This window comes from Felis catus, chromosome A1 (assembly GCF_018350175.1).
Source record: "Felis catus isolate Fca126 chromosome A1, F.catus_Fca126_mat1.0, whole genome shotgun sequence".
In the NCBI taxonomy this organism is placed as follows: Eukaryota; Metazoa; Chordata; class Mammalia; order Carnivora; family Felidae; genus Felis; species Felis catus.
The window spans coordinates 10,580,349-10,606,707 of NC_058368.1; the positions used below are offsets into that span (position 1 = coordinate 10,580,349).

At 39.7% G+C, this 26,359-nt stretch overlaps 2 long non-coding RNA genes across 16 annotated transcripts in view; one reads left to right on the top strand and one right to left on the bottom strand.

The window, feature by feature from the left end:
* Nucleotides 1-1,272: 1,272 nt before the first annotated feature.
* Nucleotides 1,273-25,520, top strand: LOC105260585. Of its 14 annotated transcripts, none has more exons than XR_006593140.1 (6): nucleotides 2,026-2,112; nucleotides 3,367-3,397; nucleotides 3,975-6,689; nucleotides 8,692-8,925; nucleotides 10,698-10,909; nucleotides 25,011-25,520. It is a non-coding gene; the product is annotated as an uncharacterized LOC105260585 (long non-coding RNA). The 14 variants fall into 14 exon arrangements; XR_006593151.1 differs by lacking the exon at nucleotides 2,026-2,112 and adding an exon at nucleotides 2,188-2,202; XR_006593095.1 differs by having other exon boundaries at nucleotides 1,999-2,112; nucleotides 3,367-6,689.
* LOC109497305 overlaps nucleotides 3,378-26,359 on the bottom strand; it is a 339,187-nt gene continuing 316,205 nt past the window's right edge. For both annotated transcript variants that reach the window (XR_006593233.1, XR_002740634.2), the window contains one exon: nucleotides 3,378-3,498. This is a non-coding gene — a long non-coding RNA (uncharacterized LOC109497305). The remainder of the gene's footprint in view (nucleotides 3,499-26,359) is intronic.

Consider the following 26,359-nt stretch of genomic DNA (forward strand, 5'->3'; position numbering starts at 1 on the left):
CTGGATAAAGATTTCAGTAACTTGCCCTAATTCACCCAACCAACCTGGCAGAATAGGAACCCGAAGCTATGTGCTTCTCTTAACATCACGGGACCTTTTGCCAAAGGTGTCAACTTCCACCCCAGGGGGCTTAGTGCTTCAGAAACCTCGATTTCCAAACTCTGGACGTGTCAATATGGATGTAGGGCATCTAATTTTCCCTTAACTTCAACTGACTTCTGGAGTTCAACATCTTGACTGCACCTTCCAGACCCTTCTTCCTGTGAAGGCAGCCAGACCCCTGCTACCTGGATCCTACCGGCCCCCTGAAGGACATAACCTGGATCCTACTGGCCCCCTGAAGGAGGGGCAGAAAGAGTCTACACCAGCTAGGTAACCTGGTTACCTAGAGGTTAGGTATCAGGGTACCGGGTGGCAAGTTAAGAAACAAAGAAGCAAAATGACCAGAGGTGGGCAGCAAAGTCTGAGGACCTGCTCAATGGAGGCTTACATTACAGGCACAAAATTAGCAAAATAGACTTTGCCATCAGCTACTATGGCAAGAGGATGGGGGTGGGAGGCTAGAGAAAGAAGTTTATTGCCTCCTGCATAAGCGATGGATCGGTGTCATGGTTTAGACTAGTGGGAAATACTTTTCACCTCTAATTTCAAGCAGGAGCTGGCCTTTTATGTTAAAATTATAACCCATCCCAATTCTTTTTTTTTCTAACGGGGATCCTTTTGAGGTAATATTCAGCTGTGGAGCTAGGTTTAAAACACCTCTCTGATTACCATAGCATGTAAAAAGAAGCTGGGTCTCAAAGAGAGAAGAATGCAGTTGCCAAAGAGAACACAGAAACAGGCACAGCAGGCTTGGGCTAGGGAGGGCAGCCCCTGTGGCCACAGCAAGTCTTACAGAGAATAGTGTGGGGCAGTGGAGCCTGCTATGAAATAAATGGGAAGGACCGTGTAACTGGAGGCTGTTCTAGGAGCAACTTCCGAAGCAAAAAGTCCAGGTCTCAGAAATAAGGGCACCAAACCAAGAAGGGGATACCCAGTGAAGATATGCTCTATGAGCATGGATGGGGACATGAGGAAGAGGACCCAGACTGGACCAGAATGGCTCCCTAATCCACTCTGGTTGAAGGGTTATCATTGGTCCCTTGAGTGCGGAAGAATTCCAGATCCATATCATCGGCCCCACCCCCACCCCCGCATATGCCTTGAGTTTGCAGCCAGTTTTATCTGCCCCTGAGGACATTAACATTCCCCATTTGTGGTTCCCCTGCCACTCTCCCTGCTCTGGACTCCCACTTCTCTTCTCAGAAAAATTCCGATTTTTTCCCCCCTTCACGATCCCTCTTCAAAACATTCCTCAGGATTTCTAAGTGTGTCTTCATCGGTTATCTGAATGGCCCTCCTTCTAGGAAGGTAAGTTCACTTTCTTTCCTGAAGCATCTAGGAGGCATGATGACTGATATTCCTAAAAACAAAGCACACGTGGCTTTGCAATCTCTCTGGCCTCCTCTCCATACTCTGGTCTCCTCCCACATAGGTCGCTTCCTCAACAGCTGCCCCTCTCCTCTGGATCACCACTCCAACGGTATTAGAGCACAGGTGACATGGTTTGTTCCTTTGGACCAGAGGGTGCCCCCCACTCCCCCATTTCTGGAGCACACTTCTCCCCTGGGGAAGGGGAGGAGGCTGTGGGTAGCTGGGCAGAAAAGCTGGCTCAGGGATACACAGGACGTCCCTGGTGTCTGGGTGATATGCTTCACCCTGCCCTGTCAGAGCCAATTGGCTAAACTTCTTTATTCACAGGTATCTTCTCCCAGGACCCTACTTCTTCCTTTCTGTCTGCTTTCCTTTGCGGACACTCGGTCCAGCAGAAGTATCTAAATATCCGTTGGTTTCAAAGGTCCCTACAGGGTTCCTGCTCTGTCAGGTGCAACAAGAGATATGTCTGGATATTGCCGTCAGCGACAGTTAAGAACGTTCCCAATGTTCTATGACAGTTAAGAAGCAGTCTGCCTGGAGCATCAACAGCTGACTTCTGGGTCAGAGGTCATGAGCTCTGAGGTTCCTCAGGTGTTGCCTGGATAAAAATGCCCTTTTACCTGCCTATAAAAAACTGTACGTTTTTCATTTTGGAGTATGTGTTCGGTCACATTCAGTACACTGTTTTGCTCTTTTCACAAAAAATCCTGACTTAAAGAATTCTAGGTATTTCTCTATGTCCATACATTGATTGGATAGACCTGAAGACGAGGTTCCCGGAGTTTAGGAGCCCATTGGGCAGCACTCTTGCCCTAAGGAGGCTGAATTCTGCAGGGGTAGAGTATTGACATTGGGCTGGATGGGAACAGATTGGGAAGCTGACTCAACCTAGGCAAAGACTGGGGTCATGAAAGGGTCAAAGTTCTGTCCTGACCTGCTAACAGATATGGGGAAGAAAAGGATATAATTTTTTTAACCTTATTTATTTTGAGAGAGAGAGAGAGAGAGAGAGAGAGAGAGAGAGAGAGAGAGAGAGAGAGAGAATGCACAAGCAGGGGAGGGGTATAGAAAGAGGGAGAGAGAGGATCCTAAGCAGACTCTGTGCTGTCAATGAGGAGCCCGATGCAGGACTCAATCCCACCAATTGTGAGATCATGACCTGAGCTGAAATTAATAGGCACTTAACCAGTTGAGCCACTCAGGTACCCTGAAAAGGACGTAATTTTTAAAACCCCTAAAAGTGAACCATTTTCTTCATCGTAGACCTATTTATTTTTACTTTGAGATATAAAGCAGAAGGATACATAAAACTATCATTTAAATAATAATCATCAAGCAAACACCTCTTGATATGTGTCTTCTATAAAGGCAGAATCTAGTGCTTGAAGTTGACTGATGGGGGAGGGTACAGGGCAAACAGGGGAAAAGGACAGGTAACAGCATAGTGGTGAGAGTTTGAGGTGAGTACTTAAGTCCTTTGACAACTAAAATAGTATTCGATTGAAATTCTACTGCTGATTCTTATCTTTTCCTTATGTAATGCACTGTTTAATAGTGTATGAGGTGAGTTTTAGAATCTGATGATAGGTCTTACCTGTTTCGGGGAATTGGGTTGGGTTTTGGGAAATACTCTTGATCTCTCAAAATATCTGATAAGGATTCGTGGAGGAGTAACTGTGGTGACAGTTTGTGAGAATCAGAACAGCTGGCAAGAGAGGAGTCTGGCTTTGAACTAGTCAACCCACTACAAACACACCTCCCACCTGCCCTAGAAAATGCTCTGCTTACTCTTTGGCATTGCAGTTTTTGTTTGTTTGTTTTTTAAACACAGTCTCGAGATAGTTGTTCATTGGTTTTGCTACTGAAGAGCTGTTTGTTCTTATTCCACAGGGGTATTGGATTTCATGGTCTCTGCCTTCAAGTAAGGAAGGATGATGCCCGCTCACCACTTTGGCAGCCATTTTGTCCAAGTTAAGAGGCCCCTTAGTTACATTCCCAGGATTACAATCAAATACAGTGTATCTATAAAAGAAAAAGAAGACACTGCAACCCCAGTTTTTTGTATTGACATTCTAGGAATAAGCTAGCAACACATCTACAGTTTTAGTGTGACTTTCTGGGCCACAATTTATTTGGGAATAGGCACACCTGAGATTTGAGTGCAGTGCCTAAGACCCTGGGCTTGGGCATCAGGGAAACCAGGAGTAAAATGTTGGCAAATATCCTTCCAATTACTTTTCAGGGTGCAAACCCACAGAGGCAAAATGAATTTATTTTTTCTTTTTATGAAAGTAGGACAATATAATTTGTGTAGTAATTTATGTTTTTAACTTAATTAATAGAAATGAATATATCACTTAATAGCAATCTGTAGCTTATAATGTCTATATCGTATTTTACTGTGTATATTTAACCAGGCTCCTACTGTTCATTTAGGTTGTTTTCAATTCTTTTTTTCTTTAACTGGAGTATAGTTGACACACAATGTTATATTTCAGGTGTACAACATAATGATTCCACAAGTTTATATTATGCTACGCTCACCACAAGTGTAACTACCATCTGTGACCATACAACACTGTTATAATACCACCGACTATCATCCTTACATTGTACCTTTCATTTCTGTGAGTTATTCATTCCATAACTGCAAGCTCGTATCTCCCAGTCCCCTTCATTCATTTCCCCCCCACCCCCAGCCTCCCTTCAGGAAACCACCAGTTTGTTCTCTGTATGTATGGGTCTGTCTGCTTTTCTGGTTTGTTTATTTTGTTTTCTAGATTCTACATATAAGTGAAATCATATGGTATTTGTTTGTATCTGTGTGACTTATTTCGGTTAGCATAATACCTCCCAGATCCACCCATTCTGTCCCATAGTTAATTGTTTGCTTTTATGAATACTGCTGCAATTACTAATCTCGCTTCTGATTATTTCATTAGTATTAAAGACAGGAATCTGGAATTTTCCAAACTGTTTGCGTATTTTAAAACGTTTTTCACAATAACTTCCAGAAGTTATCAACAAGGAAGAGAGAGCAATATTTTTGCACTGATGGTAATGACTTAGGAGAAAGAAAAACTGATACTTGGCAGAGAGGGCAGAATAGCTAGAGTAGTGTCATTAAGGAGGTGAGAGTGTATGGGATCTTAGTGCCCAGATGGGTGTTGGGGGGGAGGCAATTTTAAATAGAAGCAAGGAGAACTTATCTCTGGTAGAGAGCAGGAAGATAGAATATGTGGGAGAAGATGCTGGAAGGTTGACAGTGGGGGTAGGAAAGAGAAGTTCCGATTGCTTCGAGAAGTGAAAAACAAGGTCATGAGTTAGAGTGAGGGGAGAGGAGATGATGAAGGTTTGAGAGAAGAAGATGGTAAAATAGAGTTGATTCTCATTATTTGTGGATTTAACATTTACAAATTCACCCATTTGTTAAAATTAACTTGTCACCCTCAAGCATGCAGTCTTAGTGTTTTCATTTGCAGATATGTGCACACTCAGAGCTATGAAAAATTGTGGTCACCCAACATGTATGCTCCCAGCTGAGACTGACCAAGTTACACTGTGCTTTATTGTTTTAGCCCTCGTGCTATAAGAAAGTGACCTTTTCGTTGCCTATGTAGAGCCATACTTTTAGCACAAAATGGTGCTGTCTAAAATGCCCACCTCCAAGCATAGTGCTGAAATGCTGTCTAGTGTTCCTAAGAGCAAGGAGGCTGTGGTGTGCCTTATGGAGAAAATATGACTATTGGACAATTCAGGCATGAGTTATAATGCTATTGTCTCTGAGTTAAATGTTAATGAATCAATAATATAGATTCAGTAAGATGGCTTTAAATGAAAACACACAAAGAACAAGATTATATGTGATCAGTTGATGAAAATGTGGCCAGAAGCTCGTAGCAACCTAACTCTGTATTTTTCCTAGGAGCACTGGTTCAGTATGCATTAGTTCACTGTTGCTGGTGACATCAAAGAACGTCACTGTAGCAAATAACAAGAATTGACTGTATTGGAGCACCTGGGTGGCTCAGTTGGTTAAGCGTCCAACTTCGGCTCAGGTCACGATCTCACAGTCTGTGTGCTCGAGCCCCACGTCGGGCTCTGTGCTGACAGCTCAGAGCCTGGAGCCCGCTTCGGATTCTGTGTCTCCCTCTCTCTCTGCCCCTCCCCTACTCATGCTCTGTCTCTCTCTCTCTCAAAAATAAATACACTTTAAAAAAATTTAAAAAAAGAATTGACTGCATTTGTCTCAAAGAGTAGGAGAGTGAATGAAATAGGGAAGTTGGGCATCATAAAACAAGGGTTCATTTGACTTAAAATTAGAAATTTGAAGTAGGATCAATCAGCGTGATTGTGTGTTTTCCTCCAGCCATATTAGCTGTACAAAGACAGGTATGAAATAGGCAAACAGCTGGTATTAACTAGGGTTGTGATTCTGCCAAATGAATATGGTGAGTCCAGGCAGTAGTTGAGGGGTTGAGAATATATGCAAGAGAGTAGTTATGATAGTGCTCTTTGTGGCTTAACGTGTGTGTGTGTGTGTGTGTGTGTGTGTGTGTGTGTGTGTTTTATTTATTTTCAGTATAGAGGGAGTCAGGCATTGTATAGATTTATGTCTTTTTCAGTGTGGAAGTCAGGATTTTAAGTTTTCTGAGGGCAGTTTGTCAGGATTAGGATCCATGTTCCACCAAGTACTAGCAAGATAAGCTTGTAAATCTGGTGACTGTGTTGTGATTTGTTCAACCTCAGTGAAACAACTACTGGTAGAGTCGTATGGTATTTGCCACACTCAACAAAACTTTCTCCAGTGGATCGCACCACTATATTCGCCTATTGGAGCTCTGAAAAACAAAACCTTCCCCAGTCAAGAATTAGTAAATGGGAAGACTGGAACAATTTATGTTATCTAAAACCACCACATTTTAAAGACTTGACCATGATATTTAATATACCCGTATAAAAAAACTATTAGTGGTAATGGTACATGCGTGTTGATTAAAACTTGTTTTCCTCCAAACTCCAGAATTCCATGATCTGTAAGAACAGAAATTTCACATAGCACAAACTTTTCTAGAGAATAGAGAAATGCGTATTTCCCAACCCATCTTTGAGGCCAGCACAACGGTGACACCGAAATCAGACAAGGACTGTGTCACACACACAAAAAAAATTATAAGACAACATCACTCATTTATCTGCATAAAAAATGCCAGGTATGATAAAAAGCATACTAAATTCAGCAATATAAAGAACAGAAACTACATTCTGACCAAGTTGGGCTTACCCTAGAGATGGAAAAGTGGTTATCATTAGAGAATCTCTAAATATAGTTGATCATATAAATATAGAAGAAAAACCTACAAATGCTTCAATAGGGGCACAGAGAGAATTCGGTAAAATTCTATACTCTTTCATGATTAAAAAAAAAAAGCTCTTGGTAAAGACATGGTAAGAAACAGAAGAGAACTTCCTTAATATGACTACAGTTAACTACCCAAAACCTACAACAGACATTAGAATCATCTCATTAGAAAATCAAGAACTCACTACTACCATGCCCTTTCTACATTATTCTGGTGGTCCTCGATAGAGTCATAAATCAAGAAAAAGAAATAAAGAATGCAAGGATTAGGAAGGAAATAAAATTGTCATTATTCACATCAGATTGTCTACATAGAAAACCCAAAACAATCTTTGCCTCAGCTATAAAATGTTTGTTTAAATGGATAGAAAAAACTACTTACATTTCTTGAAAAAAATTTTTTTTCAAGGTTTATTTATTTTTGAGAGAAAGAGAGACAGACTGTGAGCAGGGGAGTGGCAGAGAGAGAGGGAGACACAGAATCTGAAGCAGGCTCCGGGCTCTGAGCTGTCAGCACAGAGCCCGATGCAGGGCTCGAACTCATGAGGTGTGAGATCATGACCTGAGGTGAAGTCGATGCTTAGGGAAAAAATCAAAACAATAAAAATAAACTCAGTAAGAAAACACAATTGAAGAGCATAGTATTGTTGCAAACTTTCAATAGCACAAATGGAATCATATTTATGTATCAAATTTACAACTCAGAGTTGATTTTCAACTGACCGAATGTTGACATTTCATGGGGTACTCCTCTAATATACATTGGGAATAATCTGTTTCTTGAAAGTTTGGCAGGACTTGCCCATAAAACCATGTAAGTTACACACACACACATACACACAATGAGTTTGTGTAAAAACTGATGAAATTGAATAATGTCCGTAATCTAGTTGATAGTAATCTGCCAATGTCAATTTACCGATTTTGATATTGACCTACAGCTATAAAAGGTGCCACCCTTGGGGAAAGATGGGTAAGTGAGCATGGGATTCTCTTCCATTCTCTTTTGCAACTTTTTGTAAATCTAAAATTATTTTAAAATAGAAAGTTAAAAAGAAAATACATGGGCCTCTTATGAATGACATTTATTTTTTTTTTTACTCATTTATGTCAAACAGATAGAAATCATGTAGCACTCGTTTCTTAATCCAACTCATTGTTGCTCACGTTAACTAGAAATGGAGTCCCTTAAAAAAACCTGTGTCAAAAAAGCAAAGCGTTCCACATTTGTGTTTCTCAAAGCTGGTGCTATGGAATTTGATCTCTGCAGTAGTAAGCTCATGAGTATTAATGGTCGTTGGCTAAAAATAACCCCCAGGGAGGTTACCTGGAGTTCTCTGTCATCCACGGGTATAGAGGCATTTCTGCAACTGACTAGAAGAAACCTTTTTGTCATCTCTCTGGTCACAGTTGCACTAAGTGCACTCAGCCCACCATGTGGCCCTTCGCTTGTCATTTCAATGGATCATTGGGCAGCTGTTATAAAGGGAGTCTATCCAAAAACACCAGGATCAGAGACCACATTCAAGAGAAGCTCAAAGAGGAACGAATAATGTGAGGCTTTTAGTTATCATTGAATGTTATCCTTTATAAAGTTGAGAGTCAAAAAGGCTTTGAAAAAAGTCACCTTGTGAAATGACACAGTTCTATCCACTCTTTTTTTTTTTTTTTTTTTTTGAGGAATAAAGGGCTCAGTTTCATTAGGCAGTTTATTAAAAAAAAAAAAAACCTAATAGCTAGATATTTAAAGCCCCTGGGTTACTTTCAATTTTAAAAGTCCATTTCTAATGTTCTAAAGTTAAAAATGGCAGAAATATTTTTACACAGCTTTGTAATTTCTTTTTCTGCCATAGGTGTTCATGGGTGTCTCAGGCTGGTCCACCAGATAGATGTGCCTGAAATCCTTGCTCTGAAGAGATGTGCCACGGTGGTGGGAAAAGAAATCCAAGCAAGCACCAGTGGAGTATTCCAGGCTGTCAGAGGTCGCTGAGGTAGAAAGAATGAACATGATGCCCTGTGCCCCTCTACAGTAGGAAACTAATAGGACCAAGAGTTAACATGCTCTGAGGACAGTGCCGTATTCTGAGGTAATCACCGACCTTCTGGTCGAGAGGCTCTTCTGTATATGGCCGGGGCTGGCCCAATCTTTCTTTCTTCAGTCTTCCACTGAGCTATCTTCTATTTTTTCTTCTCTTCATACAGAGACCTTCTCCTTAGATTCCTAGGAAGCGGGCCACTTGATGGAAGAAAATTGAGTAACTTCCTCCTTCATAGAGCATTTCAAATAATAATAATAATAATAATAATAATAATAATAGTAATTATTATTATTTTTAGTGTTGTCATGTACTTCATTAATATTAGGAAATGAATTCTAATGATTTTCAGATATTCCCTATCTTTATCCTGTAAATATATTGTCTTATTTCCAATGATTCATCCTTGAGAAACAGGTGACATTTCATAGATAGATAAAGCAACGCTCACAGAAGACCAGGATCCTTATGTTCCATTGCCAAAGCACTAGGTTCTCAGGTTCCGTTTCCACCCTTGATTTGACTTGCATCATCTCCAGTTTCCACTTTGAGCTTAAAGGGATCTCTAATGATCCTGGATTCTTGCATCACTTATTTGAGAGGCCAGCCACTTGAAGCTGAGGAAATAGAAGGAGTAGAATCCCAGCAGACTCTGAAGAGTGACCAGCAGAAATCAACACTACTGGCTCTATCTTTACTGGACTTCAATTTAATAAAGTGAAGATGTCTTTCTTACCATTTGAGGATCCTCTAACAGTGGTGTTTGAGTCCCTCACCATTATTGTACTCTGATGGCTGGACACGTAGTACTGAGCAAGGAGGTGGGACACAGGGACGGGAATAAGTGTGGCCCTATGTCCATGGCTCCCTTAGTCCCCTGTGAATGCGGCTACATATGATTATGCCAGGAGACAGCCTTAGCACGGCCCCAGACATTGTTCCAAGGGAGACACAACTGCCCAGAGTTGACCCTCCCGATGAAACCCACTGGCCATCCCTGGGCTAACAAAGGGATGAGTTACAGACTCATAGTGGCTGAGGGAGTAAAAGGACTTCAGAAATAATAGAAAATGATATTTTTAATGAGATAAAGTTAGAGAAAATCTACTGACAGCTTGCAGAATGTCTGAGAGACAAGTTAGTAAATGCGCCAGGGAAGTACATTTAGGAAGGGGAATCGTAGACAAAAACCCTCTCTGTCTTGCCCTAGCATATTGGATATTCACAGACCAAATAGAAACGATTTGCTAGTACTTGTTTGATCTCTGTTTTGTCAGTTTGGCTAACTGAGAACTGACTATGTGACAAGTCAGCTAATCGATATTTCTGTGTGCCTACTGTGTGTTAGAAACTTTGGTAGATAGTAACAGTAACTAAGAAGACATATTATTTAATGCTGGATAATGAAAACCGTTGCTTCAACACAACGGCTATCATTTTTAGTGAGCGACATGGATTTTTTTTTCCTGTTAAAAGTGTACATTTAACCCCAAATATAAGGCAGTGATGCACAGTGGTTAAGAACACAGACTGTAACTAGACTGCTCTCTGGCTCCAGTCCCGACTGCCACACTATGGCTTTGTAACATTGGGTAGGTTTTTCAAACTTCAAAGATGAGGAGAATAATACCTACATTATACGATTAGTATTAAAAATAAATGAATTCGTATTTGAATACCGCTTAGAACAATGGCTGACAAAGAGTACTATGCCAGTTTATTAAATAAATTAAAAAAAATCTCTTCTTTGTGTTAATAGGGAACAACTGTATGTATTATCAAATCTAGTTGAATTGCAACAGACATGATTATCTGTCTTTCAGTCAAAGAAACTAAGACCCAGAGAAAGAAAACATCTTGGCCAAGGATCCAGTCGTTGGCGAAACTGATACTCATATTCATTTACATAGAATACTGCCCCAGAGAAACAGGCAGCAGCCATCAGCATTGAGACAAAGCCGTCCATAAGCAAAAAGATTACAACTCGTTGGAAGCTCAGATGATTAGTATTTTCTAGCAGTATTTTAAAATTAAGGTAGGTACATTTTTTAGACACAATGCTACTGTATGCTTAATAGACTATAGCAGTGTAAACGTCATTTTTACATGCACGAGGAAGACAGAAAGATCTTCGGACTTGTCATGGTCACTTTATTGCGGTGGTCTGGAACCAAACTCACAATATCTCTGAGGTATGCTGTACAAAGAGAATAAGTGACACGATGGTGAAGCTAGAGGGGAGAACCACTGGTTCCTTTGTCCTGGATAATGACACCCAACAGTGCCGATCTTTGGAGTACTTTTCCCTGTTGTTTCATTCCACTGACTGAATTTGATTGTTTGGCCTCTAAGTCATTTTGTCTGCATGACCACAATTATCACAATAAATATAGCAAACGTTCATCACCGACAAAAGTTTCTACATATCCCTTGCTTCAGGTAATCACCGATCTGCCTTCTTTAACAAAAGTAGTTTATGGCTTGTTTATATTTTGTAGAATTTTACATAAGTGGAATCATATAGTATGCACTATTTTTTAAAATCTGGCTTCTTTCACTCATAAATGTTTTCAGAATCATGTTCTTCCTTTTAATTGCAGAATAGTAACCCATTGCATAGTGTTATGGGTAGAATGTGTCTCCCCCCACCCCTCCCCATGAAAGATATGTTGAAGTCGTGACCTCTAGTATTTTAGAATGTGGCTTTCTTTGGAAATAGGATCAGTACGGAGACAATCAAGTTAAAATGAGGTTATTAGGGTGGTCCCTCATCCAATGTGACTGGTTTCCTTATAAAATAAGAAACTTTGGACACAGAAAAATGCACAGAGGAAAAATGATGTAAGCACACAGGGAGAACATCAACTACAAGTCGAGAAATTCCTGAGGCTGCCAGAGGCTAGGAGAGAGGGCCGGAACTGATCTCTTTCAGAGCACGTAGAAGGACACCTTGGTTTTGGATTTCTGGCCTCTAGAACTGTGAAACAATAAATACCCGTTGTTCAGGACACTTGTTATGGTAGCCCTAAGAAACTAATACATCCGGATATACACTAATACATGTGGATCTAGACTAACACATACGGGTATACAAAATGTGTCTGTTTGTCTCTACTAATAGACATTTGGGGTTGTTTCCAGTTCGGGGCTATTAACAAAAGCCCAAATGGCAGCTTTGTGTGGACATGTGTTTTCGTTTCTCTTGGGTAAGTATCTGAGAGAGGAAGGATGGATCCCATAGTAATTACGTGCTTAACTTTTCCAAGTAACTACCAAACTCATTTCCAAAGTAACTGTACCATTTAAAAATCTGACCTATGAAAGGCAGCCCATGAGAGTTCTATTTCCTCCACATCCTTGCCAATATTTGGTTTGACCGGTCTGTTCAATTTTAGCCATGCTATTAGGTGACTAGTGGTATTTCACTGTGCTTTTAGTTTGCATTTTCCTAATAACTGATAATATTGAGCATCTTGTCATATGCTCCTTTACTATCTGTATATCTTCTTTGGTGGAGCATCTATTCGTTGTTTTTGCTCATTTCGCTGGGTTGTACATTTTCTTATTGCTGAGTTTTGAGTATTTTTATACGTTCTGGATATAAATTCTTTATTAATTTATAAATATTTTCAAACTTAAAAAAATTTTGACTTTATGTTTTGCACAATGTAATAAAGTATATTATAGTTCTGATGTAAAACCTACAGTTATAAAACTTCTAGAGGAAACCAAGGAGTGGACATTTGTGACCTTGGGTTAGGCAAGATTTCTTCATTATGACACCAAAAGCATGAACCATGAATGAACAAATTGATAAAATAGACCTTATCAAAATTAAAGATGTCTGCTCTTTAAAAGACTCTGTTTAAACTGATGGTTGCTGAAGGAGAGATGGATGGGGAGATGGGTTAAATAGGTGACAGAGATTAAGGAGGGCACTTGTGATAAGCACTGGGTGTTGTATGTAAGTGATGAATCATGAAATTCTATGAATCATGAAATTCTACACCTTTAATATTAAACTGTATGTTAACCAAATGGAAATTATTTCATTTTTAAAAAATGTTTATTTATTTATTTTGAGAGAGAGAGAGAGAGAGAGAGAGAGAGAGAGAGAGAGAGAGAGAGGTAGAGAGCAAGAAGGGGAGGGACAGAGAGAGAGGGAGAGAGAGAATCCCAAGCAGGCCCTACACTGTCGATGCGGGGCTCGAACCCACAAACCATGAGATCATGACCTGAGCCGAAACCAAGAGTCAGATGCTTAACCAACACAGATGCCCCAGCTAAACAGAATTTAAATAAAAATTCAGAGACAAAAAAAGAGACTGTTTAAGGAATAAGAAGACAAACAACAAAATGAAAGAAAATATTTCCAAAATGCACATCTTGTACAAGACTTTTACCTATAATATTCTTGAAACTCAATAAGGAAATAGTGAACTCAATATTAAAAATGGACAAAGTATTTTTTCTTAGTCTGTAGCTTTTTCATTTTCTTGTTTTCTTCCAGAAGTTTAATAGTTTTAGATTTTACACTTAAATCTATGATTTATTTTGAGTTGATTTTTATAAATGGTATGATGTATAGATTGAAGTTCTCTCTCTCTCTCTCTCTCTCACATAGGACATCCAATTTACCACTCACCTGCCTTTGTACCTTGGTCAAAAAATAGTTGTCTATACTTGTTGATATGCTCATATATATTTAGAATCTTCTTTTCTATTGATTTATCTTCATGCCAATTCCACACTGTCTTGATTACTTCTGTTTTATAATATCCTCGAAATAAGGAAGAGTTTGGGGCACCTAGGTGGCTCAGTCAATTAAGTGGTTAGGTGTCTGACTCTTGATTTTGGTTTGGATAGTTACTATTACTGTCTTCAAGTTCATTAATCTTTATTTCTAATAATATCTAATCTGCTGTTAATACCATCCAATGTAGTTTTCATCTTAGACATTGTAGTTTTCATCTCTAGAAATTTGATTTGGATTTAAAAAATATCTTATGTCTCTACTTAAATTTCTGAACATGTATGATATGGTTATAATAACTTTTAATGTCTCTGCTAACTCTCACATCTATATCAATTCTGGATTGATTTTTACTCTCATTATTGGTTATATTTTTCTGCTTCTTTGCATGGCTGGTGACTTTTAAACTGGATTCCAGGTATTGTGAATTTTACCTTGTTAGGTGCTGGACATTTTTGTTTTCCTATAAATATTCTTAATTGTTTTTCTTGGGATGCAATTAAGAAACAGGTTGGCCTTTTTTGTGTCTTGCTTTTAAGATTTGTTTAGGTAGAATAAGAGCGGCATTTAACCTAAGGCTACTTATTGCTCACTACTGAAATAAGATACTTCTGAGTATTTTACTAGATGTTTCATGGGATATGAGGTTTCCCATTCTGGCTGGTGAAAAGAGGTCATATTTCTGGTCCTGTGTGAACTCCAAAGACTGTTTCCTCTGATCCTTCTGGGGCGGTTATTTGCTAACATCAAGTATTTTCATCACACATATGCACTGAACAGTACTCTTGAGAATACTCAAAGGGGGTCCCCTGCAGATCTCTCCCATCTCTGCTATTTGTACTGCAAATGCTAGCCAATTTGGTCTCCGTGGATGCTCAGCTTAATCTACTCAACTCGGGGAAACCACTGCAATCTGCTTTGGTTTCCACCCCCTGTATCATGGTATAAGAACTCTCTTACAGAATTAAAAGGGGCAATTTTAGAGCTCCCCTCATTTGTTTCCTGTCCCTTACAGATTGCTCTCCTCAATGGCCTGATATCCAGTGTCTTGAAAACCCCTGTTGCTTATATTTTGCCCTTTTAGTGGTGGGTTTGTTTCCAAGAGATGGTGAAACTAGTTTCTTACTTCAACTTGGCTAGAACTGGAAGTCTTATGTCCCAGATGTAAAAGGACTTCAAAAGGACTCAGAGTTTTATAAGATTATATTCAAAATGTCTAGGATACAATTTAAACTCATTTGACATGCCAAAAAGAGAAAATCTCAATAACTCATAAGGAAAAAACACTCAACAGCTGCCCACCCTGTAGTGATGTGAATCCTGGTGATCTAAATCCTCTAACAAACTTTAAAGCAACTATAATAACTATGTTTCATGAAATAAGGTTGAACAATCTTGAAACCAATGGAAAGATAATAGTTCTCAGCAGGGAAAGAGAAGCTGTAAAAAATAAAATGGACATTTTAGAACTAAAAAAAGTAATGATGACACAGAAAAGAATCTATAAACTTGAATAGAGCAATAGAAAACATCCAATTTGAATACCAGAGAAAAATTTATTGGGAAAAAAAGTTAACAGAGTCTCAGGGACCTGTGGAATAGTATAAAGATACAAAATTCATGCCAGTTGAAACCTATGAAAGGAGATGATGCAGAATAAATATTTGAAGAAATAATGGCTTAAAACTTCCAAAATTTGGTAAAAGAGATAAGTTTACAGTTTCAAGAAACTTAATGAACGTTTAACTGGATAAACTCAAAGAAAACCATGCCCAGATACATCTTAATCAAATTGCTGAAAACCAACATTAAAAAAAATCTTGAAAGTTTCCAGAGAAAAAAATTACACACTACATTCGAATGACTGTGGATTTTTCATGAGAAACAATAAAGGACAGAATAAAGGGACACAACACTTTAAAAGTAGTAGAAGAAATGAACTGTCCACCCAGGATTCTCTATCCAATAAGAATACCTTTGAAGAATGAAGGAATAATAACAACAGTCTGAGTTGAAAGAAAACGAAGAGAATTTTAGTCAAAAGCATTTCTTCTCTAAAACAAATGTTAAAGGAAGAACTTCAGGAAAAAAGGAAATTGTACCATAGGGAAACTTGGAACTTTAGGCATGAAGGAAGAGCAACATAAGTGGTAAACGACTAGGTACATATGACAGATTATTTTCTCCTCTACATATGGAATACGTATGTACATGTGTTCTCTGGAATGCATATGATGATACAAAGCCAAAATTATACTATTGCCTGGGTAGGTTTTACTGTATGTAGATGTAATACATATGACAACTACAAATACAACATAAAAGGGGGAGGATACATTTTCTACATTTAACCCTAAGAGGTAAAATATTAATTTTAATCGACTATAAAAAGGGACATATGTATGTGGTAATGACTAGACCAACCACACAAAGGGATAAAGACAAAAAGAGTAGATAAATTAAGATGGAATATAAAGTTAAATATATCAAACATTTTCACAAAAGGGGAAAAGAGGAATACAAAATAGAGGGGGAAAAAACAAAATAATGGCAGACTAAAACACCAACTTATCAATAATTACATTAAATATAAATGGTCTAAGCACACAAAATAAAAGATAGCAATCATTAAGTTGGACAAAAAACTAAGACTCAAATATGTGTTGTTGAGAAACCAACCCACTGAAAACATCTTGATATAGATAGGTTAAAAGTGAAAAGAAAAATATGTAATGTGCAAACACTTAACAAAAGAAAGCTGGATTGTCTCCATTAATGTTAAACAAAGTAGACTTTAGAACAAGGAAAATTACCAAGAGGCATCGTTACGTAATAACAGGGTCAATTCACTAAGAAGACATACAATCTTTTATATGTATGCACACACAGAAAACCAAAACAAAACCCAAAAAATGGCAATAAAATACAATTAGAAGAACTGCAAGGAGAAATAAACCTACAATTATACTTGGAGGCTTTCAGTTTTGTCTTTCAGTAACAGAACAAGCAGACAAAAACATTACCAAGACCATAGAAGACCTGAACAACAACATCCCACCAAAGAATAGCAGAATACACATTTTTTTCAAGTGCACAGGAAATACTTATCAAGACAGAACATATACTGGGTCATAAAAACAACCTTAACATATTTAAAAGTATTAAAATCTTTCAAAATATATCCTCTAATCAAAATGCAATTAATCTAGAAGTCAATAACAAAAATATCTGGAAATCTCCCAATTCTTAGAAATTAGATAATAATCTAGATAAGAAATTAGATAATAAACAATCCATGGGCCGGAGAGCAAGTATCAGAGTGAAAATGAAAATACAACATATCAAAATTGGTGAGGTAAAAACTACAGTAGTGTTTAGGGGAAAATATGTTATTAAATGTATATATGAGAAAAGACAAGAGGCCCCAAGTTAATGATATAATTCTTCTTTAGGGAACTAGACAAAGAACAAACTAAACCAAAGTTATCAGAAAAAAGTAAATAATAAAAGCATAAATCCATAAAATTGAAAACAGAAAAGAAATAAATACCAGAAATTGACTTTTTCAAATGTTCAGTAAGAATGGTAAAACTTTGTACAGATTAACCAGAGAAGGAGAGGGAGAGAGAGAGGGAGAGAGAGGGAGAGAGAAAAAATTATAAATATCAGGAGGGGAAAAGATGGTATCATTACAGACCCAACATACGTTAAAAGTGTACTAAGGGAATATTATAAAGAACTCTACCATAAGAGACTCTTAAATATAGAGAAAAAACTGAGGGTTTGATGGGGGGGGGGTGGGAGAGAGGGGAAAGTAGGTGATGGGCATTGAGGAGGGCACTTGCTGGGATGAGCATTGGGTATTGTATGGAAACCTATTTGACAACAATATTAAAAAAAAAAAAAGAACTCTATGCACATACATTTAACAACTTCAATGAAATAGAAATTCCTCTGAATACACAAACTACCAAAACTCACCGAAGAAGAAATAATTTGAATAGTTCTATGTTTTTTTTTATTTTTTTTTAAAATATTTATTTATTTTTGAGACAGAGAGAGACAGAGCATGAACGGGAGAGTGCCAGAGAGAGAGAGGGAGACACAGAATCCAAAGCAGGCTCCAGGCTCTGAGCTGCCAGCACAGAGCCCAACGCGGGGCTTGAACTCACGGACCGTGAGACCATGACCTGAGCCGAAGTCGGACGCTTAACCGACTGAGCCACCCAGGCGCCCCAGTTCTATGTTTTTTAAGGAAATTGAATTCATAGTTAGGTAGCACAGATCAGTATGGACAAGAGAAAAATAATCAAGACTAACTGATGTAGGCTCCTTAACTTCTCTCTGCTGAGGAATGAATATACTGGTCTCTCAAATCTAAGATTTTGGTTGTTAACTTATTTGATGAAGGGTGTTGAGTAGTGGGTTGAGAACGACAGGTTTTGAGCAAATGTCTTGAAATAGGAGAGTGATATGATAAACGGTTCCTAAGGTCTTAATCTCCTTAAAGTAAGGAGTTTTTGGTGAATTATTTTTGAATTGGTATCTACTTAGAATAGATAGCCTCTAAAAACAGGGATAATGACCAGGGGGACGTGACAGAAATGTGGTGGTAAAGATTTGATCTAGGCAGGCAGTTTTCAACAATGAATGTAAGGGATAAATCTAAGAACTGGTACAGTTTATATACAACCACATGTTTGTTTTAATTTTTCTCTAAGTAAGGTATTTTTCTATATAAGATAACACATAGCTATGCTTTTTGGGTAAAAGGCAATACATATTAACTAAGCACTTCTAAAGCATCTGGAAAAAGCTGCCTAATTCAATACCCTTTCCCTCATCTGTTCTAGACAGTTAAACATGTTTTGGACTAGCCGAATTTCCACAATACTTTTTTTTTTTACATTAAAATGGCTGAATTCTCCAGGCAGAAAATGAAAACCCTAAAATAGAGACAGAATAACAAGTATTACTTCTGTTAAAACAAATACAGAATTTAAATACACAATTGAGCTACTTCTGTTTATGTGTTTTAACATTTAAATCTTCTTATCCTATACAATAATTGAAACTGCCCAAAGAAAAATAACCAATTTGAGACTGAATAAAACGAGGCTGGTGGTCTCAGGAACAAGCATATTAGTCAAGTAGTGTTGGCAAAATCCATTTTTGTGTGTAATTTTGAGAATAAGCCTTTAGGTCAGCGTTGAGTTTGTGCGTGTGCCGAGAGCTAAAACAATGTGGCCAATGAGAACGGCTCTTGTGTGATGTTCTCAGTTTCTAACTTTATCCCCATCTGTTTGAACATTCCTGCAGTGGTGCCCAGAACAGCTTGTTGGTAACAATGAGGCAGTTTCAAGGGGCACATTTTTCTAGAGACCAAATGATCTTCAAAACACTCAAGAGAAAATCAAGGTGGTCTTCTAAGCTCTTGGTATTCTAAGTTTTGTTCATGGATCGGAAGCACGGACATATCCAGAAGCTATGCTGGAAATACAGTATCTCAGCCCCAACACCCCGCGCCCCCCCCCCCCCACCACTATGATCTATTGAATCAGAATGTCCTGTCATTTCATCAAGACTCCCAGGTGATATTACAACTCGAGACAATGTGTTTTAAGCTCTTGGAACAGGTTTTGCTGGGAGATGAAAGGTTTACATATTTTAAGAGACAAGTGCTGATTCTTTAGGTGAGGGTTTTGGCACGGCAGCTATGTGACTGAACAGCATGCAGGGACAATACAGAAAAGGAAAAGGCCTCTGCTGGCAATGACGCTCAGAAAACTAACCTCCTATGGCACAGCAGAGTTCCTGGAGGTCCTCAGAACGGTTATCAAGTTTTAAGGCAAGAGTTTCGGTATCAGGCAAGTGGTATTAATGCTTTCCTCATGTTTAGACAAATCCACCTGTTTTTATAAGTATGCATTTATGAATTAATAAGCATGTACAAGAGGTCAATCTTCCAGCACTTTCTCAGACCAAGAGAAAATAATTATCTGTAAACAGTCTGATTTTGTAATCACACAAAAAACATCTCCTTCCTGCAGCAGGGACACAGGGTGAGAAGGTCCAGTTTGTAATTCACAACCTGGAGAGGGGCTGAGTGCTATACTAGGGTCCAAATTCGGTCTTTCTCCAATTTCCAAAGCACAATCCTGGCCCGAACCTCTGGACACACAGAGAACTCTGCCAGTAACAGTCTGTGCAGGATGAGGAAATCCTTCCTTTGTCAGTCTCTGGCAGTCAGGACCCCTCTGCTTCATTTCAAGATTAATTTTCTAGCTAAATCTTTGTACTCCTCGTTCTCAAAGATCTTTGTGAGGAGAACAGACAGATCTGGATGGTCTAGATGAGCTTGACCAAGTGATTTCACACATGGATGGAGCACAGAGCTAGGCTTGGGTGGGGTGGAACTCTCTTCCTTTGTTTCTCCCTTTGGATGTCCGTGTCCCCTCCTTCAACAGCTACTTTCACGACCTTTCGTTGGCTCATTAATGGGTTTCCATTTAGAAATGAGAATATAAGCGATATCTAAATGTCCAATAATAAGGGTGTTTTAACCATCTGCTTTTATTGATTTGATCGTTCACCCTGTCATTTTGGGACTCTCTTATGGTGCTGTGCTTGGATATTTAAAATGTTCTTCACTGAATCATTCTCAAAGCTTCTGGAAAGTCCAACAATGAGTTACCACATGGAACCTTCACAGAATCCCCAGAATGCAAAGTCCTGATACTAGGAACAGTAAAGAACAGGGAGAGGGATACTGTCTCAGAAGCCAGACACGTGGGTGTTGGCACCTTAGCTCTGTCACACCTAGCTGTGCCACCTTGGGTAAGTTTCTTAAGCCTCAGTGAGCCTCCGTTCCTCACTGTAATAGGGGAAAAATACTACCTATTGGGGAGATTCTGTGAGGATTCAGAGAGAGAAGTGTAGATCTCTTAGCGAGAAACACAGGCACTTAGTAAAGAATCAAGAGGATTATGCTCCTTTTTCCTTTGTATTGTGAATATTTTAGTGTGGTTTCCCTAGAGTACGGAGCCTGAGTCAAAACTTAAGTGCCAACGTTTTGCTGAGGGGGTGCGATACAGGGAAGCAAGAGTGAAGGAACCAGGTAAGTGAGGTAGGGGATGAGAGAAAGCAAGGGCAAAGGAGTGCATTCCAAGCTGTCCAGATTACCTGGAAACTTAGCTGGTTGCTCAGACAACTCCAGGGAGGGGAAAATGGAACCACTAGATCCCGGAACAGTCTCTTAGGGAGGAGAGAGGAAGAAGAATCTGTTGGCTGCTTTCTATCTCCTCTTGCTCACTGAACAAAGTCTCCCCCTCTCTCTACCACTGGGGTGTAACTCTCTAACATTTCTGGGTTATTTTTTCCACAAGAGCAGTGGCATTTAGCTAGTGAAAGGGCACGAGCCAGCAACATTTTATGCCTGCCTTTCTGCACACTGCCTTCTGAAAGACCCATCCTGGAAAGCCGGGGGGATGGGGTGGGGGGAGCTTAGGAAGCTTCTGGCATCTGTACTTCAGCAGTGACGGCAAAACACAAGGGCAGGAAAAGAGAGCCCCGTAGTGTAAGGTCAGAGGTATGAGATGAGGCGGGTTTGGTCCTGTTTCTAGCAACATGGGAAACCCAAAGCAGCTGCTTGCTGAGGCAGGGCCAAGTGCTGGGGAGCCTGGTGCAATGGGAAGTCAGCCTCCATCAGGAGGGCAAGGACGGAGGTCGGGCAGCTTCTCTTCAGTAGATTCACATCACCTCTCCGCCCTGACAAGAGTGCCATTGGCGCCAAGCGATCTTCCTGGAGGGTCATCTGTTTCCCCAAGCAGGCGACATAGCCAAGCAAATCTGAGAAGCGCATAAATCGGGTCTGGTATTACGAGAACAGGATACGGCCTTTCAACAGCATATGAACGCAAAGGGAACGCAACAGTGGCTCACTGCACAGATCTGACCCGGCTTAAGTTTATTTTTAGGGCCCCTCTGGTTAAAGCTCAGGAGAAGGGTTGGGTTTAGAGGCCTTGATTTGCAGAGTTAGCTTGTCACCTGACTTCAGAGTCCACGCTCAATCACGTAAGTGTGCCTACTGCCCCGGCACAGCTGTGCACCAAAACTGGGGCACTATCATCGGCCAGCATGCGCAGAGATGAGGCCTCATGTCTCAGTGCACCTGCAGTGACAGAACCAGAGGCCGCAGAAGACACTGAAAACCCAAGAAAAAAAAGAAAAGGCTTTAGCAACGGAGCACCAAGAGAGAAATCGAGAAATTGAGGAACGTACTTGTGACGAGCCGTGGGTGATGTATAGAATTGTCGAGTCACTGTATGGTTCACCTGCGGCTAATAATACAGCACTGTGTGTTAACTATACTGGAATTAAAATAAAATTAAAAATTAAATACGTTAAAAAAAATTGTTACGTAAAAAAAATGAAGGACAACGAAAGTTGCAGGTTGGAGGGAGCGACCATCAGTTTCAGGGGATGCCAGGAAACCAGCCCAGTAGAACAGGAATAAGAAACAACATACTGGAGACCAGAGCAATTTCTGTGGCATGATGGGGGCTGGGAATATTGCTAAGGACTGAGCACCGTGCAACGGAAGTGAGGAAACAGCTGGTATTTTTTTTTACCAAAAAATACAAAAAAGTATTTTTTACTTAACGATTGTCAGAGAAGCAAACGAAGGAAAGTTATGGTAGCTCGAGAAGCAGGGTTGACGCGAGGTAAGTATACATTTTAAATACCATTTATTTATTCATTTATTTCATCCGTCCTGATATCATTGGGTTGTTCCCCGTTGTTGACAATTAGGAATAGTGCTGCTACAAATATTCTCGTAAATGTCTTTGGGAACATGCGCGTGCCCGTTTCGGCTGAACGTATCTGTAGGCGTAGTGATAGTGCATTTCTACATTCCTTGGTAGCACAGTTTATTGATATTTCAGTCCGATCATGTTAATCAAACCATCTGAAATCTCACCGTGTATGGGTGCCTGCTTGCTCTGGAAATTACTGGTAGCGGTATGTCGAAACCCACAGTACATTATTGATACGTGTTTCCTCTTTTGCTAATTTTTGTTGTCTACACTTAGAAGAATACGCAAATTTAGAATAGTCTCTTTAAGCATATACAGATTTAGACTACTTTATATCTTCTTGGTAAATTGAACTTTTTCTCTCTATAAAACTTCCTTTTCTTATTTCTCGTAATATTTCTCATCTCAAAGTTTTCTTTGTCTGATATATTTTGCTTTGGGTTTGGAAGGAATCTATTTTTTCTATCTTTTTATTAATAATATCTTACAAGATTTTTTTTTAATGTTCATTTATTTTTGAAAGAGAGAGCGATAGAGTGACAGAGTGTAAGTGGGGCAGAGGGGCAGAGAGAGAGGGAGACACAGAATCTGAAGCAGGCTCTGAGCTGTCAACACAAAGCCTGATGCAGGACTTGAACTCACAAACCATGAGATCATCACCTGAGCTGAAGTCAGACGCTTAACCAACTGAGCCACCCAGGTGCCCCTATGTTACAGTATCTTTATATTCTTATATGTAAGATGTGTTTATTATAATCAGAATATAGTTGTTTTTTTTTTTTTGATCCCAACTCCTTGGATCAAATTTTCCCATTTGTAAAGTATTTGCATCTATTTATGCTTATTACAATGATCTAGATGCAAGGTATTTTTTAAGGTGGTGGCAGCATTTGTTCAACTTGCAGGCAGAGGGGAAAGAAAAAAACAAAAAGGTTGAAAATATAAGAGAGGGAGAAGAAAATGATGACTGATGGGTTGTGTTCTAGAGTGGATGGATGGCAATGATATTTGGAGTCGAGAACATAAGACAAGGGGCAATCTTATAGAGGAAGCCGGGGAGGATTGGTACAGATCTATGTTTGGGGGTGGTATAAAAAGATGTTTAGGAAGATTGTCTTTGTTGGCCTCTATTTTTCTCCCAAGGTGGGAACAAGGTCTGCTAAAATATCTGCAAACAGAGCTAAGAGGTTTGGGGACATGGAAAGGTTCTGCCAGTGCCACTATGGTCTATGGGAAAGGGAGGGTGACAGTGAGAGAGAAAGGTGTTTGGGAAGTGAGGAACATAAAATCCCGCCCCAACTAGCTGTCTACTTGATTTTCCAGGGAGTCCCCAAGTCCTACGTCCTTCTAGGTCCACATTGTCGCAGCTCTGAGGGATCGCTTTCCCAGATAGTGCTAATGCTGTCGTTCCAGTTGGAATAAAACCCTGGAAGGAGTTTATGTGGAATGGCAGAAAGAAGGACTTTTTCATTCATCTCCCTGATTTCTGTCTTACGTGTAATTCGATTTGATCTGCCTTTTTTTTTCACACAAGCTGGTACCCCTGTATGCCCTATAGTATAATCTTCCTTCTACGTAGACTGTGGCTCACTTAATAGGTCACATGCATGTGTACACAGCGTGGTGAGATGGCCAGGGAGCCAATGATGCTGGAAAGCTTGTGATTCACTCGTACTGACCTCTTCTTGGCTTTACGTTTTGCTGGCTTTTGCTTTCTCGACTCCTGAATCCTTAGCGTAAAATCCTCGCTGCTTGGTGAGACAGAGGACCCGGTGGTTAAGTCCGGAGGCTCTGAAATTACATTCCCTAGTTTCAAAACATGACTCCATCCTTTACAAACTGTGTTATCCTGAGCAAGTTCTTGACCTTCTTGAACTTGTTTCTTTATCTGTAAAATGAGGATAAAAGGGTATCATCCTCGAAGATTTTTCATGAGGACAAAAATGGCATACGTGTTGTGATGATTAGTTTAAGCTGTCACCTTGGTTACACCATAGTAGCCAGCTATTCAAGTAAATACTACATCTAAGGGTTGCTGTGAAGGTATTTCATAGATGTGGTCAACATCTGCAATCCAATGACATCAAGTAAAGGAGATTATCCTCTACAACCTGAATTGGTGGCATCCAATCGGTTGAAAAGCCTTAAGAGAAACACTGAGATTTCCTGAGAAGAAAGAAATTCTGCTTCAAGATGGCTGCATCAGCTCCCGCCTGAGAGTCTCTGGCCTGCTGGCCTGCCACAGAGGCTTTGAATTTGCCAGCCTCACCACTGTGTAAGGCAATTCCTTAAAGTAGATCTCAATTGTACACATATCCCATTGGTTCCGTCGCTCTGGACAACCCTAATGCATTCGTGCAAAGCAGTTAGCACGGTGCCTTGTTCATCACAGTCCCCACAAAGCATAGACCTATCATGATGATTTTCTGCATATGTGTTTAATATAGGGAATGCTTTCTAGAAACATGGGCTGCTGGGGGTCATCCCTATGAAAAGGCGATCCTGACAGCTATTCATTCTTGTCATACTTCCTGAAGTTGTGACATGTCTCTGTTCCATTTTTCCAGCGCAACGACGTGATGAGCTCTATAACGTCTTAGGTCTTGCAAGGCCCTCTACGTGGCAGCTGATTTTCACTCTTGCTTCTCTGACATTCTCCTGGGAAGGCCACTAGCCACTCAGCCTGCACTTCACATCACCCTGAAGCTGTTCCGTGAGGCTTTGCAGCAGCCGAGGCACTGTCACCTGCGTACCCTGTTTAGTTTTGTCAGAGTTGAACCACAAGAATATACAATAATGGGAGAGAGACCAAAGAGTTAAACCTTATTCAGACTGAGCAAAGCGCCTTCCGGGAAGCTGGTTCACTGGCTAAGAATACTCTGTGTCCTACACATGATACTCTATGTACTGTACTCATTGTACATAAGGAAACAGGTTTTTTGTAGGTCAAAAAGGTTGAATGTTGGCAATTTCATATGCTTCGCCGTATAATTATACTCTGACTTGCTATAATGGATTTATAGAGTCTCTATTTTTAATAAAAATATTTCTGTGCTATATAGGGCAGTGCTCAACAACATATGTGTATAATTCATGTTGCTATTCTTAGACTTTTAGTCGTAGCAAAAGATCCAGATCTTGGCCTTAATACTTTCCTGGGGTTGGTGTCGGTTTCTTGGAGAAATGGGGAGGTGGGCTAAGCATGGAGGCTGGGTGTGCTCTCTCATTATTGACATCACAACAGGCAGTTTGCAGCTTAAGTCTCCAGCCCAGAGTGTCCTCACTGAGCCATTTGTTTGCTCTAGCTGACCCAGATATTACAGTGGGGATAGATGAGTATTAGGTGTCACATTATGAGCTCCTCTCCGCCAGTAAGCTATTTTCACTATATTGGGGGTTTTCAGTACAGACAGCACCAAAGATGGGGGCAAAATGCTAAGTAATGCTATGTATACACACACGGGGTTTTGGAAAGGAGAAAGATGCTGAATGTTACTTAATGAAAAGATGAAAAAAATCCTGTCTCATACTTCACATCATCTACATAAATAAGCAAAGCGCCACGTACTTAATGAATGATCAATAAAAATATGAACTGAAGTGTGTCATAGAGTAGTATGAAGGCCTTGACTTTAGAGCTGGATTAACTGGGTTTGAATCCTAGGTCTGTCACTAAATAGTTGTATAGCTGTTGGCAAGTTAACCTCCCTGTGATTCAGTTTTTTCTTCTGAAAAATGGTGATGGAAACAATCCTCTATCTTAAAAGGTTGTGGCGGGGTATTTGTAAGCTATAATGTCTATTCTATAAAAAGCATGGTATATGCTATTATTAAGTGAATGACTTTTAGTACATAGGAGAAGTTTTAAAGTTCAAATTGTGAAAAAAAGGTCCAGAGTGGGGTGCCTGGCTGGCTC